This window comes from Lactuca virosa, chromosome 3 (assembly GCF_052849685.1).
Source record: "Lactuca virosa cultivar CGN04683 chromosome 3, Lactuca_virosa_CGN04683_v6, whole genome shotgun sequence".
In the NCBI taxonomy this organism is placed as follows: Eukaryota; Viridiplantae; Streptophyta; class Magnoliopsida; order Asterales; family Asteraceae; genus Lactuca; species Lactuca virosa.
Window position 1 is genome coordinate 330,771,292 of NC_136428.1, and position 11,775 is coordinate 330,783,066.

Genomic DNA, 11,775 nt, shown 5'->3' on the forward strand with positions numbered 1-11,775 from the left:
GTTATACAAGTTAGGGCGGGCCCCGTTATACTCATTGGGCGGGGCCCATTATGGGTTTATTATGTATGGTATGTGGTATTTTGGGGAACTCACTAAGCTTTGTGCTTACAGTTTTCAGTTTATGTTTCAGGTACTTCCAGTTCTAAGCGGAAGAGCTTGGGATGATTATAGGGTACACATCACCTCTTTCCACATTTTCTTGATTTACTCTGATATGATATGTTGATCGATACATTTGTTTATCTGGATTTTTATGATGATGTATTTGGAAAATGCGGTGAGGAGGTGACTTGTTTCAAGTGTGGAACGCATGGGCATTATGCCAACGAGTGTACATTCAACAAAAGGGTGTGTTACGAATGTAGTGAGGAAGGGAACTTCAAGCAAGACTGCCCAAAGAGGGAAGGAGCTACAAAGAAAAATGCACCGCCAAAGCCGAAGGCAAAAGCATTCCATATAATCCTTGACGAAGCAGATGACAATGCAAGGAATCAGGAATGAGGACTGATACCCGAAAATCAAGTTATGAAGTAGCCATGCGGATAGTATCTGGAGGTGTAGCCTATTAGAGGCATAGTACAGGTTGAACTTTAACATCTATGTAATCATTTCAAGAAGTAATATAAGCCTTGGTTTTGTTATCTGGTGCGTTAAGTTGTTATGTGATTTTCTTGCATGGTAAGTTGGAAAAACTGCGAGACAATACTTGGGACGAATATGAGTAGGTGTAAATGGTAGTAGAGGCCTATACTACCGGAAGCACATGACTCATACTTGGATCAGGGAAAGTCATAAGGTTACCAAGAAGCTAGTAATTAATTCTGTTTTTTTCAAGTATGTCGTTACCATCGTTTCGATAATGACTAAGAAGATGATTGTTAATCCGACCCTAATGGTCATATCAAATCGAGTCCGACTAAGATGAGTATGTTACCAAGATCAATGTAGCATCTGACTTAAGCCAGACGATTGAAGTGAAAGATAATCGAAGCGATCGATAGAAGTATCGCGGTCGTTGTTAAAGAAAGAAGCTTGTAGCTATAAGTGCTACACGCTAGAAAGTGATTATATCACATTAGAACATGAAGGAATATATGTTCCATTCTAGAATTTGACTCTAAAGGACCTGAGTCTAAGTGTTTCATCATACGATGAGAGCTTAAAACATGACCCATCGGTTTGTCATGATGATCAAAGTAAAGAAATTCTCTTAAGTTAAGTCTGTTTAAGAAGTAGGAGTCTCCAATAAAGATTGATTTTGAAACTCGAAAGTTACAATTGAAAGTCCAACGCATGACAGAGAGCGGGTGCAAGATTGAGCACCACCTACAGTCAAGAAGTCCAAGTGTTAAATACTAATTCGAAGGAACAGAGAAGTTACAATTATTAACTAGGATGAAAAGACAACGTATGGAGTCATTATACAAGCCCTGTTTCGTTGATGATTCCGGGACGTAATCATCCTAAGGGGGAGATAATTGTAACACCCGCAGAATCGAGCTAGTCAATTTAGAGACAATAAGCGTCAAAAATGATTTTTTTGATAGAAGATTATTTAGAATAAATAGTATTAACCAATTTATATTATACTTCATAAGGGTTCCGTACATATAAAGAACGCCGAAATCCGAGTTATAACGAAAAAGTTATGACCTGTCGAAGTTTTACGGCTAAACCGGTACGACACCGCGTAACGTAAAAAGAGAATTTTTGATAAATTAATTTTTAGCCTTAGAAATCTAAACAAAAGTTGTAGTATACGTTAAACCGAGAGTGTGCATAAAAAGAACGCCCAAATCTGACTTCGTATGAGGAAGTTATGATTTTTCTAAGATTTGGCATAGCAGTGCACAACCCGGAATTTTAATTTTAGATCGATTGATTTTTGGCCAATGAAACCTAAATGAGAAATAAAGATCTCATTAATATGAGCTCAACGATAAAAAGACAGACGAAAACGGAGTCCGTGTGTAGAAGTTATGAATTTTACACCGTCATTTAACAGTGTAATCTTCTCATACTATTAAATTTAAAATTGACCGAGAATTAGCCGATAGAGTCAAAAGAAGAGTTGTAGATCTTGTCAATACTTACGCGTGGATATAAAGAACGTCAAAAACGGAGCTCGTATGCGAAATTTACAGGGTTTAGAAGTCGGCAGGGTGTTGATGCGAAGAGGGTGACGTGGCTGAATCTGGGCCATTGCTTTCTCCCCAAGCCTTGCCACCAGAGGGTGACATGTGGCACCAACTCGACGAGTTGGAGGCCCCAACTCGACGAGTTGAGAAGTATTTCAGCCTATAAATAGCATGTGAAGGTCTCCATAATTCTCACACCAAAACCCACTTCTCTCTCATTCTAACTTCTCTCTAAACCTCCCAAAGCCCCTCTAAAGCCCTAGTAACCTCAAGGTGCTAGAGGAAAGCCCTGGAGCGCCCGAAGGCTCCGAGAAAAAGAGCTTTTTGGCTCAGAAGTTCTGCCCGCGCAGAGCCCGGTTCTTCGCTAAACCCCCTGTAAGATGAGTTATGCTTACCGTACTTTAAGTATAACTTATGTTTAAGTTCATTATCGTTATTATGGACATATAAACAAGATTTATCAGTGATTCCAAGTCATTATACTGATTGGTCTACTTACGGGGATGATGTTTAGGCTGTGATTTAGTGAGGTGTTTAAAGTGGGATTTCCAAACAGTATACTTCGTATACCAAACAGACCCTACCTCCGATATGATCCTACCTGGTTGTTCCTTAATTGATGGATCATGAAAGTAGACTTTGAGTTAGTGATGAATCTGGACTAATAATTAATCGCAATAAATATTAGACTAAAACTTAGCCATAATAATGAAGGAAATTAGAATCGTTAGAAGCGAAGCACTGCCCGAACTTGGAATCATCACTTTAACAAGTGAGTGCATAGTTACTTTCATCTTACACATAGATATGAAGTATTTTAATATAAATTACGTGCTATGTGTGCATATTATATGTTTACTTGATATCTATGCTAGATGAACGATCTTATACATGTTTTAAATGATTTAAACTGAATATGTATTTTATATCTACAAAATATGTTGGGTAAAACATGGGTAGATGAATGATAAAGGATGAAAGTTTTGGATTAGGTGTCTAAGCCCATAACTATAATTTGTATGTACTTGACCCGATAATAGCATGGTCCATTTGGGTTGTAACACTCTGGAACAATTTGATAGGACGGATACTTGAAGAAGAGGTTATTGTGATTTATTAATATATTATAAGTATAATATATTAATTGATAAATCACATTATTTAATTAGTATTAATCAAGAATTAATTTGATATTAATTTAGTGATCAAAAGAAACTAATTAAAGTTACGGGGACTGATTAAGTAAATCAGTAATTCTTGTAGTTAGACTCATGACCCATGTTGATTAGAGTTGGACTAAACCTATATGCAAGTCCATAAAGGTTTAGCCCAAAAGGCCTATGAAATATGAAGTGTCATGGTGGGTTAGGGGTTGCATGGATGTAAACCTAAACTATATAAGAAACTCCAAACACCTAAAATCGTGACCCCATGCACACTAAGAGTTGCTAGCCGATTTTGAGCTCCCAAGCCTCTCTCTCAAGCCCATTCTCTTGTTCTTGGTTTGTTATGAGACATTTGAGGCATCACACTTGAGGTGCTAGGCTCCTAAATGTAACACCCGATTCCTGGTATGTCTTTAATTCAAGAATTTTATGTATTTCCTCTGAGACTCGACGAGTTGGTGGCCCAACTCGTCGAGTAGAGACGGGATCCGCGGGAAGTTTAAGTGACCTACTCGACGAGTCGGAGACTGACTCGGCGAGTAGGTGCTGTTTGAGTGAAACCCTAAATTTGAGGGTTTGCACCCTATTTAAACGTCTTATTGCAGCCTCCATTGTCCCTTATGCTCCCAAAACACCTCATATCGAAACCCTAGCCGCTTTGAGTAATCTAAGGCCATTTTTGGTGCTTTTGGGTGGTTTGTGAAGCTTGAAAGGAAGGAAGAAGCTTGGGAGTTCGAGTTGGGACTTGTAGATCCAGAGATCTTATTCTATCTTCAACTCAATCAAGGTAAATGCCCCCTGTTTTGGTCTTCCATTTGGATGTTCATCTTTAGGGCGTAGATTTTGGGTGCATTTAGGGCCTCTAAGCCAATTTCGGGTTTGTGAAGTGATTCATGGGGTTCTACTTTTAGATCCGAGTCATTGGAGGGGTCTCATGGCATAAAGGTGCCAACTCTATGGCCATGAGAGCCCCATACACATTGTAGAGCACCTTTTATGGATTTTTGAGCCAAAAACCCTATGCATGTGCACCAAGTTTGGAACTTTACGTATAAAATGGACATTAGGAGGCCAGATCTATGATTTGGACGTGTTAAGACCCATTTAAATCGACTGTATAGTAAGGGTCAAGAAGGGACTCGATGAGTTGTTCTTGGAACTCGGCGAGTCGGTGTGTAATGACCACTAAATCCTTTCTGTGGTTGGACCAGTGGTTCGGGAAGGAAGTCCCGTAAATGTTTAGACTCGTAAAGGGACCTGGGAATCATGGGACTCGACGAGTGTATGAATAGACTCGGCGAGTCCAAGGCAATCTCCCAACCTTTGAAGATGGGCTCGACGAGTTGTTCATACAACTCGGCAAGTCATAGACTGGACACGTTCTTATGAGGGAGATGAACTCGCCGAGTTGAAGGAAGAACTCGGCGAGTCGGATGAAGATGGTCCCGATGGTTTGAATGAAGGAAAACTCGACGAGTTCTCGCTAGACTCGACGAGTGGTGTCGGAGTTAGATCGGGTTAGTGGAGCATGGACTTGACGAGTTGGTATACCAACTCGGCGAGTCAGGTCAACTGGGTGTTGACTTTGCCTGGTTTTGGTATTGACCCTGGTTGGGTTATATGTTCGGTTTGATGACTTGAAGGTTGTTGTGTAGGGATTGAGGAGTCGAGGAGAGCCGACCTTCACGCCAAGGACAATTCAGACACTACACGACATCGAGGTGAGTTACCTTCCAGTAGAAGTGGGTCTAAGGCACCAAGGCCGGCCCACTAGTTATTGTTAGTTGGAACGATTATCTTTGTGATAATTGTCTGGTCTGTTATTGTTGGATATGTGAGTATGCTAGATTGGTGGATATGTGAGTATGCTAGTTCGCTAGTTACTATGTTATGTGAGATAGTATCAGTAGTAGGGGACTAGTCCCCGATCTGGTCGCTAGGACCAATGGGTAGGTCGGACACCCCAGATATGTCTGACAACATGATTATGATATGATATTATGTGTTAGTAGTAGGGGTGAAATAGTCCCCGTGTTCGGTTGAGATAGATCGGAGGGTAGGTCGGCACCCCAGAAGGGCTTGACATGGGTAGGGCAGCACCCCAGAATAGCTTGACATGGATAGGTCAGCACCCCATAATAGCTTGACATGGGTAGGTCGGCACGCCAGAATGGCTTGACATGGGTAGGTCATCACCCCAGAATGGCTTGACATGGGTAGGACGGGCGCCCCAGAATTGCCCGGTAGTATGTATGCTATATGTTTGTATGGTATGTGGTATGATGGGGGAACTCACTAAGCTTTGTGCTTACAGTTTCAGTTTTGGTTTCTGGTACCTCTTCGTCCAAGGGGAAGGAGCCGGCGGTGTAGCAGCGCATCACACACATGGTTTCCGCATAGAGTTTTCTGGGAATGTACTCTTATTTATTTTACTTTTGACAATATGATTTTCAGACACTTTGTTATGTTTCTTTTATAATGACATGACATGGGAAATGTTTTGGTAAACTGAGTTATGAAATACTTAATTAAAAATGAATTTTTTTTGGCTTGAATTTTGGGATGTTACAAGTTGGTATCAGAGCCCTGGTTTGAGGGATTCGGACACACCCTCGGAGGTGTCTGGACTCAAACCGAGGGATTAAAAGAATTTTCACAAAGAAAACGGTTTTCTAAAATTCAAGTTAAGGAATTTGAGAAAGAACAAGGTGTGTGATGCGTGCGACCGGCCGAGCTCAAGTAAGTTTTCCCCAAGATACCCATGCTTGTTATGTTATGACATGTGATATATGGTTCTGAGAATTGCATGCTAGACTAGGGATAAGGATCTAGGAGGATGCCTTGTATGCCTGATATATGATTCTGAGAACTGCATGCTAGACTAGGGCTAAGGATCTAGGAGGATGCCTTGAATGCCTGTTGTATGAGCTGTATGCTAGGACAATCTAGTCAGCAGAAGGATAGCCTGGTTAGGTTATGCTTGATGTGGTTACTCAATGCATGAATGCTGCTTGCTTTGTGCTATAAGGGTCCTGACTAACTTTAACTAACTAGTGAGCGGATATGTAACAGTATCCGCAAGCTAGTTAGGGAAGGGTGGTAGGGACTCCTAGTGCAGCTGATGGCGGAGAGTAGGTCGGAGAGTGCCCTAAGAAAGCCTAGGATGATATTAGTTGGAAAGGGATATTGGTTAAGGGACTTGGCAAAGTTGAGGCAATCCTTGAGGAAACTACGGATAGATGTGGAAGGTAGTATGGACCCGTACTACTGGAAGCAGAGGATCCGTACTCGAGTCAGGGAGGGCCGAGATGGAACCAGGAAACTTGGAGAGTGTGTGAGACCTCTCAAGAGTATGTATGATCCTGACGATTGCGTGTTTATTTTCAGTATGGTGGTTACACGACATGGAGCAGGAGGTTCTGGATCAGAATCAGGATCGGGCTCGGGTGCAGGGTCCGAGCAGGTTGACGACGGGCTACGCGAGTTCATCGCTTCTGAGATCACGAGAGGTATCCTTGAGTCGGCCCCTGTCATTTTTGAGTCGATCAAAGAGGGGATTATCGAGTTGATGGAGGATCGCCTTCGATCATTCAGGAGTGATTTGGCGTCTGGCCAAGAGGGTACGTGCACACTGTCCTTTAAGGACTTAAGAGGGAGTGGTGCGCCGGATTTTCATGGGGTGAAGGACCCCATTGCTGCTAGGAGATGGATCGCAGACATTGAGTCTGCGCAGTTGACGAGCTTCTGCCCGGAAGGGTCGAAGGTCCGCTTTGCTGCGGGATGTCTGAGGGACAGAGCTAGAGACTGGTGGGAGTCGGTTGGTGACTCGTTGGGAGCTTCAGCCGTCGAGGCTGTGACATGGTCAGATTTCGTGACCAGATTCAGGGCTAAGTTTGTGCCGGCTGTAGAGCTTCAGCAGCTGGTCAGAGAGTTTTTGGATATGAGGCAGACTACGGAGACTGTGGCGGAGATCACCACCAAGTTCCGGGAGAGAGCATTGTTGGTACCCCAGTATGCGGGGGATGAGGAGATGCGGAAGACCCGCTACCATGATATGTTGAGGGCTGATATTCGGGAGCATGTCAACTATTCAGGCTGCCCGACCCTGGAGTCTATGATTGCCAGGGCGCGGGAGAGGGAGCTCGATTTGGAGCACGTCAGGAAGAGGAAAGCAGAGACTGAGCAGGTGACAGGGGTTTCGGGGAAGAAACCCAAGGGATCCGACGTTAGGTTGAAGGGCCAGCCAGGCCAGAGCCGCTGCAGGAAATACGGCAGGCCGCATGAGGGAGCTTGTAGAGCAGGATCGACCGGCTGCTACAAGTGCGGCAAGACGGGGCACTTTGGCAGAGATTGCACTGCTCCCGCCCCCACGGTGCAGATGTCAGACCTGATTTGCTTCCATTGCAATCAGAGGGGCCATAAGAAGGCCAATGGACCTAGATTGTCAGCAGCGACAGCAGCAGCGCCGACTCCAGTGACAGCGCGGGTTACGGATGGCCGGAAGGCCAAGGTAGAGGCTCCAGTGGTGCGGAGCCGAGCATTTCAGTTGACAGCCAAGGAGGCACGCGCTGCACCCGATGTGGTGACGGGTACGATTTCTTTTTATGCTTTTATGTTATGTCGCTGTGATTTTGATATGCTATGTATGTGCTCTGTTTAGGATCGTTCCATGTGAACGATATCCCAATTCAGGTATTGTTTGATTCGGGTGCTACCCGATCGTTTGTCTCTCTTGCGCTTAGCAAGAAGTTTCCTGAGTCTTCGGGCATGTTGGATTGCCCTTTAGAGGTCGAGATTGCGGACGACCGGTCAGTGCGAGCATCTGAGGTCTACCGAGATTGTGTTTTGAGGCTGTTCGAGGAACGTTATCTGGTAGACTTGGTTCCCATACCTTTGCGGGGGAACAAGGTTATTATTGGTATGGATTGGCTAAGCCCCAATGGGGCAGTGATTGACTGCGCGCAACAGTTGGTGTGGATCAGGACCCCAAGTGGGGGAGAGCTGGTGATTCAGGGCGAGAGGCCACAACGAGGACCAGCTTTATGTTCAGCAGGGAGAGCTAGGCGCTACTTGCAGCAGGGTTGCGCAGGATTTGTCGCCTATGTTATGGATACCCGGGAGGCGGGTAAGGCGACAGTGGACGATGTGCCAGTGGTACGAGAGTTTGCGGATGTATTCCCTGAGGAGTTGCCTGGGATACCTCTGGAAAGGCAGGTAGAGTTCAGGATCGACCTAGTCCCTGGTGCGGCTCCGATAGCCAAGGCACCGTATCGGTTGGCTCCTCCTGAGATGCAGGAGTTGTCTACACAGCTGCAGGAGCTGTTAGACAAGGGATTCATTAGACCAAGAAGTTCACCCTGGGGAGCCCCGATTCTGTTTGTGAGGAAGAAGGACGGGTCGCATCAGATGTGTATAGATTATCGGGAGCTGAATAAGGTAACGGTAAAGAACCGTTACCCACTCCCGAGGATTGATGACCTCTTTGACCAGTTACAGGGAGCATCTTGGTTCTCCAAGATTGATCTGCGTTCAGGATATCATCAGATGAGGGTCAGTGTGACAGTCATCAAAATTCGAGTCGGTTTTAGATTTGACTAAACTTAGTTGCACATATAGGCATTACACATACTAGACTTAGTAACTAGAAGCTAAGTTATAACCTACTAGAAACTTGGAAACAATTAGAATCAATGGATAGTGTGCATAGATTTCACATTGATATGTGAATTCTATAACTACTTAACTGTAGAGACTATCCATATTCGGGTCATTCTTTGACTCGAACACCATTTCATGAATCATATTCACACATCATGCACTTGACCTAGAAGTATAAATTAGGTCAAAGTCTCATAGAAACTTAAGTCAAAGTTGAAGAGTAGGACTAGTATACTTGATTCCTCAATTTCGTTTGAATCTCGGAATCACTACATAGAATGCCAATAAACCGCTAAAAATAAATTACAAACAATATTTCTAATTTGAATAACAGTTATGAAACTCTAAAATAGTTTGAAGTCTCAAAATTCAAGTAATTTTGATATCCAAAGATTTACAAACTCTCAAAAACCCTAAATGCCCTAAAAACTCACATTTATAAACTTTGACCTTAAAAATTCTATAAAAATAATCATGAACCTTATAATATGATCTTATAACAATTAAAATTATGAAAATGCATTCAAGGAAAATGAAATTTAACTCATTAACATTTACCCTTAATTTATAAACCAAAAATCAAGAGTTTTATGCATAAAAACTAGGTTAAGGTGCACATTTTATAAAAAGTTGGATATTTTTATAAAACATTTGAATTTTTATAAAAGAAACAAGAGAGAGGGAGCCTCTCCTCCCCTAAAATCGGATCCCTCTCTCCCCGTATCTCTCTCTCTCACTCTCATTCTCCAACACACACATCTCTCTTCTTTCTCTCTCTAGAAAACTCTCTCTACCTTCTCTCTACTTTTTCTCTCCAAACACCACTCCATTCTCTCTTCCTCCCTCTAAAGAACCAAGAAATATTCCAGAAAAAAAACCCAAGAACACTCCTCAAACTCGAAATCTTCATCATCTTGTGGTACTCTTGAAGGTAAAATCGATTTCTACTTCGTAGCTTCCACCAGAGGTATAAGACTTAGAAAAACATTTTCAGAATTTTTCATAATGTATTCCTATTTTTCTCTGATTTTTGTATTTATAATGGACTAAAAATAGAAAAAATAGTTCTGCTCATCCAAAATTCATGCAAATTTACCACAACACCTTGTAGTACATTAGGAGGCTACATAAAAATTTTGATGATTTTTCTCTTCTGTATACTATTTTTCTCCTATTTTCTAAGATTAAATACACTTAAATACACAAAATCGGATTTCAGTATATAAAAATCACATTTGGTATTTTTCCCAGATTATTTACTCTGAAAATGAAGTGTACAAAAATTTTGGTAATTTACTTTAACTGTTTAATAATTATTCTCCAATTAATGATTATTTAAGAGGATAAAACAAAGAAAAATAGAAAGACTAATTGAAAAATATCTTTTATATTTTTCACAGCTTCTAAATGTATAATAAAAGTGTTACAAAAATTTTGGGCAATTTTGGAAACTGTTTTCTATTTATTTCAATTTTTATTAGAATAAATGCTCAAAAATCACAAAATTGGGTTAAACAGTTTAGAAATCAATTTTTATATTTTCCCCAGCTTAATAATGTTTAATAACAGTAATACAAAAAGTTTGGGTAATTTTGGAAACTGATTTATATTTTTCATGAATTTGTATCTATTTAGAGAATTAAATATATGAAAAATGGTTATACATATTCATACTCCATGAAAATTTATCTAGAAGTCTTTTAGTACATTTAGAACCAAAATCTGAAGTTTGGTGATTTTTATTAATTGTTTAGTATTTTTCATGATTTTATGGTTATTCAAGAAACTAAAATGGTGAAAAATAGTTAGACAAATCAAAAATTCAAGAAAATTTATCTTGAGGTCTTTGACTTCAATTAAAACTGAAATGCAAAGTTTGGGAACTTTTAGAACTAAATTGATTTAGTTTTGAATATTTAATCATTGGAACACCTCTAAAATGTTAAATATTAACATTTCAATAATGGAAATTTTCCACTTAAATTGTTATATAACAATTGATTCTTTGAAACTTAATTTCCATAGAAAAATGTTTGTAACTTATCAATATTAAATTTTGACACATTATTGGCATAATTCTATTGTAGTAGTAAGTATACTAGTGTTAGATTTCGATTAGAGACTCACTAGCGAATACCATTATTGTAGGAATCGGTAGTGGTACACGTGCAACGTAGTTCAAGGCACCATTTGCATCATCTCAATGCATTGTGAGTATTCACGCACTCCCCTATTTTCAGTTTTTATGTTTTGGGGTGGAAAAGCATGTCCCGAAAAACTATTTTTTGAATATTGTATTTAAATTGATTTGTATCAAACATGATTGCTATTTTATTGCTATGTCTCTCTATGTATGTCTATGCAACACGGAACATGAGAACTTATCGTACTACGGCCCTTCCCTTATCTCTAACCATTAACTCTTTGAGCCAATGGTCATTATGGATAGCGCTATTAGGAATTGACAACTCCTCACTCGCCCTATTGCTGGAGTGCATGATACCATATTCATCTATGGAACGATAAGCATAGATCTTGATAGGGCTTCAGTTATAGGTTTGGTTGAGACTCATTGTTTGCTCATACACATACAAACTCGTTACTTATTATAGCAATAAACTTGTTTATTAATTATAGCAATGAACTTTGTTTCTCATTACAACAACGAATTGTTATTACTGAAAACTTATATACATGTTTTAGCAATGAAATTGTTTGCTCCTTGTAGCAACGAAATTGATTGCTCATTTTAGCAATGAAACTTGTTTACTCGTTTGAGTAACGAACTTTATCTTCCATGAGAATATGAATGT